General features: G+C 41.7%; 1 protein-coding gene across 1 annotated transcript in view; it reads left to right on the top strand.

Annotated features, from left to right (window-relative positions):
- The first annotated feature begins 2655 nt into the window (after nt 1-2655).
- Nucleotides 2656-6147, top strand: part of htr2cl1 (5-hydroxytryptamine (serotonin) receptor 2C, G protein-coupled-like 1) — a 186687-nt gene continuing 183195 nt past the window's right edge. Inside the window, exon 1 of the mRNA XM_075451399.1 lies at nt 2656-2712. The gene's annotated coding sequence lies outside the window, so the exon portion shown is untranslated. The remainder of the gene's footprint in view (nt 2713-6147) is intronic.

The raw sequence follows: 6147 nt of genomic DNA, 5'->3' as shown, positions 1-6147 counted from the left end.
AAATTTTAGGCTGCCGTAGAGCTGTTTAAAGCTGCCGTCGGCAGGTTTTCAAAATTCCGAGTCTAAAGTCGGAAAATTCAAACTGATACAACTTTCAGGTCCCTCCCCCAACCTCTAACAAGCTCCGAATCGCCCCCCAAACCCCTCCCCCTCTGTGGACGAGGTTGTGCACGTGAGTTCACACCAGTGTGAGCGCACACAAGCTGGGGCAGACTCACGCTCAGCAGCGTGTGCACAAGCTGTGATTGACAGGTAGGATTCCTCCACCCTAACGTGATTGGTTAAAAACAGCCGGGCGCGCTCGATTTTTGCAAGCATGAATACAGGCTTCAGAGGGAGCTACAGATTTCGTTATTTTTCCTAAACAGCCTATTTAATATTCTACTTCCAGAATCCCATGAGAGTTCAAGCTAATATGACTAAAAAAAAGTTGCCGAACGCAGCTTTAAAAGGCTCATGTTTAATCTGAATCGTGGCGTTTGCCATTATTCATGTCCTATGTTCTGACCTCCACTTTCCTCATCCTGCTAGTGTTGATTTGGCTACTGGGATGACGGAATGCGGCCTTCGTGCAAGAGATTGCTGGTTTGAGACTCATCCTGCACCGTTTTACGCATTCATTGCACTTTTCTGGTAAATTATAAGGGAATTAGAATTGAGATACATGGTTAGTTCTCAAAATACTTGGTCAGAAAATAAAAGATTCAACATGGTTGCTGCTTGCACATTTTTTTTTTTACTTTTTTGCTATTACGATTCCCATCATGTCGTGTGAAAGCTGCTCAACAGAAAACAATCTAGGAATACTTTACCGTCTAACAGTTTATAACCATTAACTGTAGCAGTGCTATGTTTCAGACAAATGGAAAAATGTTTTTGTGAGCCGTTTTCCCTGTAGGACCAGCCCGAACAAACACTGCTCTACAAACTCATCAAGCCCCCTCAGCTCCACCCATCATACCTGCAATGCAGATACAAAAAGAAACGCTACTTCCAACAGTTGGAAAACCTATAAAAATGTTCCTGCTGTTGTAAACAGCTTTTTGTCTGAGGAAAGACCCATTGCCTCAGATTTTTAAAACGCCTGCTCCCACACCTTCCTTGTTTTTTTTAACTGCATTGGTCTGTATCACTGGAAAAGCAAAGACTAACCTCAATGTAAAACGGACAACTTATTTGCTTGTCTGGAATAAGTCGTGTACATTCATTCTAAATCTAAACGTTTACTTTTAAATCCTAAAAATAACCATTAGCGAGCAGAGGCGCACCTTGTCAACAGGCAAGGCAGGCAACAGCTTGGAGCCCCGAGCCACTAGGGGGCCCCCGAGAGCTGAGGTGCATTCAATCAAAGATTGTCTAGTTACTTTATAAACTGTCTCAAACAGTGGCGAACGTTCGTGGTGAACATGTTTTCTTTGAACAGTTCAATTTAAATGATTTAGTCAAAGATTGTCAAGTTAACATGCCATTCTATAATTCCATAATTGCATTGTTGACTTCGTCAAACTCACGTCAAGTTCCACTGCAGGCTATGTTTGCGGAGAACTAGCCCCTCAGAGTGTTTGCGATTGTTGGCAACATTCGTTGGAAATTTTTTTGCTTGGGGCCCCCATAGACTCTACAATCGCCACTGTTAGCGAGATAGAAAACCAAATGAATGAGAAAGAAATGATGAAGAAGATTTGAAGCAGCAATTTCTCGCTTGAGCATCTGGATAATAAACCACTCTATGTTTTCTTTATTGACGTACATTATTTCATCAATATATAACGAAATGGGCTCTACATGTAGTGCACGAGGGCTTTCCTTTTGTTCAATGGAGCTTTGATGAGTAAAATGGGTTTTTAGTGATCAAAATTAGTTAAATTTCCATATAAAATCAGGTTTATCTCTTTAGCGCTAAATCATAATAAAATGTCATCTCTGTAAAACTTCTCCAGCTGCAGTTTCCTTCAGTCTCTTTCCCACTTTTTATATCCAAATACTGCTCTGGAAGATAATTCATATTATATTTCTTTTTTTTTTTAATTTTTTTTTTTTTTATAAATTTTCTTTTTTTGTCTTTTGCAGCAAACTTTATCATTTGTGTCAGTGTTCCTTTAAACGTGAATGAATAATAACGAGACAGAAAACTGCAAGAGATTTCGTTTCAAATCTGGCTGAGCCATCACACTGTGTGGAACCAGGAGTCAGCTGTGGTCGGTGAAGTGAGTCAGAGTCTGCGGTATCTGCTCTCTTTACTCTCTCTCAGCTCCGGTCGGTGTGAGTCCTCTACCTCCGTCTTACCCTTCCATCCCCTCTCATGTAGTCCCCAGTGCTTCAACTTCCATAAAGGAAGCTGATTTGGCTGCCTTAAACTGTGTAACTGGACCAAACAGCACCTTTATCCTGAACTTTACGAAGGATTTGCTGTCGTTTTGCTTCCTTTCCGAGCGCGTCTCCATGCGCGTCTCTGTGCGCGCTCGGTGGAACGAGTCCCGTCTGTCCGCACTGCTCCTCTGCTGATGTGTTTGGGACGAACTGAACAAAAACCCTGCCAAGACGCGTACTAAGCCCGGCTGTGGGCTTTGCGTGCCTCCAATAAGACTACAGAGGACATTAACATGTAGTAGGTAGCGCAAAAAGAGAAGAGGATACAGAAGCAAAAAAAAAAAAAAAAAAAAAAAAAAAACCTGCTGGGACTCGAAGGAAAAAGATCGGATGTCTTCACTGGTGAGTAAACCCCTTTAGTTCCAGTCAAACCGCACATCGCGAATGAAAAGATGACCACATTTACGCGCCCTTGCTGCTTTGACAAAGCGTGCAGGGTCACAGCTGTTTGGGTTATGTGCAGAGAAACCATCTGAAAGTTTGTGATATTACACATGCAGCACGCTGAACCTATTAGAATGAGACAACTTTGAGGAGATCAGTGGTCGATATGAGGGAATCTGACCGACGCAGGGTGCGCGCACCGGAGCATCCCTGCAGAGAAGAGTAGGAGAATGCGTTAAACTTCACCACAGGTGGATGAACTGGTGGAGTTTCTGCTGTTGTGGAGAACACTCGGGGATTAAAACAGTCACCCTCGTTTCTATCTGGACCAACACAGTTAATGAAAAATTCGGTTCAGGTGGAAGAAATGTTGTTCCACAATCCACTCTTGTTTGGTCGGTGTTGTAGCCAAAGAGGATTCTGGCGGCCCTACTCGAAGACAAAGTCAGCTGTAAATGTGTTGATCAGTCCGCCTTCAGGTCCGGGACTACGTGCCCTGCTCAGAGAGGGTGTGGCTGGTTATCCATCCCCGCTTTGTTGACGGCACTCTGGCTTGGTATTCAGGAACAAGCACCTGCACCAGCCTGAGAACAAACCACACGTTTGTGTTTACCTCGTCTGTGCATGTGCGCGCGTTTATTTTTAAATGAACGTCCCCCATGGAGGATTAGAGCGTTTGGGACATTTTGGGACAATATTTTTTTCCCCCTCCTCTCTCCTCCGCCTTTAAAACAGATGATCTGTGTGGCAAAACGCTGCTTCCTTCAGTTTCATCCCTAAAGACTGAGCCACAAGTGGCGTTTCATGTGCAGCATTTGCGGGGGGGGGGGGGGGGGGGGCTGGTTGTGCCACGAATGCAAATATATGTTTTTTGAACACTGAATTGGTTGGCCCCTTGAGATGGGACGTCAAACTCTGGCGTTTGTCAGATTTGAGGCATTGTGACAGCATAATTACCACTTTAACGGGGAACTCTTAAGTAATATTAAACTGTCCCATTTAATGAGATTCTTGGCAGATAAAGCGTTCCAAATTTCGTTCTCAGTAGACTGTGTTAAAACTAAACACAGTCTGTCTCCTGATGACCTAGAACCAGTTAACGTTCTTTTAAACTGTATTTTAGATATAAAGTCATGGATGGCAGAGAATTTCTTACAGCTCAACCAGGGCAAGACTGAAGTTTTAGGCCTAATTATTGGTCCTGAAGACAAGAGAGAGATAATTTTACCCAAACTACAAAATTTTAAATCTTCTCAACATGTAAAAAATCTGGGGGTTCTTTTTGACTCTGAGCTGGATTTTATCCAACATATTAGAAATGTAACAAAGACAGGATTTTATCATCTTAAAAATATTGCCAGAGTACGCCCATTTCTCTCTCTTGCCAGTACGGAGGTGCTGTTGCATGCTTTTATTTCTAGTAGAATAGATTATTGTAATGCCCTGCTTTCTGGTCTTCCCAAAAAAAGTATTCATTACCTACAATTAATACAGAATTCAGCTGCACGTGTGCTGACCAAGACCAGAGGACGGGAACACATTACACCAGTTTTAAAATCGCTGCATTGGCTCCCCGTGCATTTCAGGGTTGATTTTAAGGTTCTTTTAGATGTTTATAAATGTCTTAATGGTCTTGGGCCTTCTTATCTATCTGATCTGCTTTTAAATTATGAGCCCTCGCGGACCCTGAGGTCCTCTGGTACCGGCCTTTTAGTTGTTCCTAAAGTTCGAATAAAAACTTATGGTGAGACGTCGTTCCACTATTATGGACCTCGTCTGTGGAACAGCCTGCCAGAGAACCTCAGGGCTGCAGAGAATGTTGATGTTTTTAAAAAGAGGCTCAAGACCTACCTTTTTAGTTTAGCTTACAGCTGAATTTTATTTCATTCATTTATTTATTTATTTATTATTTTATATATATAAATATATTATTATTTTTTGTTTGTTTTGTTTTAGTTTACTTTTATATATTCATCCATTATTTAAAATATCTATTTATTTATTATTATTTTATTTTATTATATACTTATTTTACACTTATTTATCCAGTGTTTTTCCTCATGGGGATCTTCCACACCGGGGACTATGCCCACTCGGTCTGTGGGGTCATTACTGTGGGGATGGCCCTGGTTCGGGGGGGCGGGGGGATCCTGCACTGCAGCCCTGGCTGTGGTGTGGATGCCGGCCTGCCCTGATCCGGGCGGTTCCCCGTGGTGGCGGCCTTTGTGGTCATTGGTGGGCTGGCTCCCGGTGTGGACAGATCCCCAAGATACCGTTTCCTCACTTCAGCGTCAAGCCAGATTTTAATGTTGATTGTTGTTGATATTGATGTTGCTCATGTTGGGGGTGGTGGGGGGGTAGTATGTGTGCAGTGTGGTTGTCGGTGTGATGTTGTGTGTGAGTTTATGCATGAATTGATTTGATTACTGATTTTATTATGTAAAGCACTTTGTGCTGCTTTTTTAGTATGAAAGGTGCTATATAAATAAAGTTTGATTTGATTTGATAAATGTGGTGCTGTGTCTTGAGCCACCCTCGTTTTTTTTCTTTATATTTTGATTCCAAGGAGCAATACTTTCTTGTGATATCTTAAAGTGGCCTTGAGCAATAATTCTTCAGTCTCTCCGAAGGTCTATGAAAAACTTTTCTGTGAACACTGGCTGCTTTTTCAATCATTTTCAGCCCAGTCCTTGACCATTTTCAGAGAAAATTTGCTTTCTGTTTGTCAAGCCACTTAACACTGATCTATGAATTGTTCAAGCAGATTGAAAAGGGACTTAATTTCGATGAATGGAAAAGAGTCGTTTCAACACGAAACAGGCAACTTAGCAAAGAACAAATTCGAAATTATACTTTTGGTTACTTCATTTGCAGCCCGTTGTTGAAAAAAAAAAACATTCTTCCCATTTCTTGCATCTACACAAATCAGTAAAGGTAACACAGTCTGACAGACATGAAATAGTATTTTTGCACCAAAAAGAGCTGTTAGCTGAAAACTTGGCATATCTCAGCATGGTGTGCAGTGTGTCCTTTGGGGAAATTTGAGGAAACTGGACAAGTGGAGGACAAAAGAAGAACTGGCAGCAGTGCCTGTTTCAGTAAGCAAGCTAGTATGTGGCAAGCCATATTTGGCTTGCCACAATTCCCTGGTTGTACTCCGTTTTGATTTTCTGTCACAATGCAGAGGAAAAAGAAAGGTTTAATTCCTACTTGTCATCCAAGACTTTGACTCGGTATCTAATTTCAGTTTCTAAAGAAGCGTGTGCTTGTGTTCTGTGATAAAAAATTATATTCTTAACATGAAACAAAATATTTATTTGTAGAAGTGATTTCTCATGCTTGACACATCATTCCAGTCATATGGTCTTGTTTGCTATTATAGTCACGGTTGGA

The sequence above is a fragment of the Odontesthes bonariensis genome, chromosome 19 (assembly GCF_027942865.1).
Source record: "Odontesthes bonariensis isolate fOdoBon6 chromosome 19, fOdoBon6.hap1, whole genome shotgun sequence".
Classification (NCBI taxonomy): Eukaryota; Metazoa; Chordata; class Actinopteri; order Atheriniformes; family Atherinopsidae; genus Odontesthes; species Odontesthes bonariensis.
Note: the sequence above shows the minus strand (reverse complement) of the source record. Positions and strands in the feature narration are given on the sequence as shown.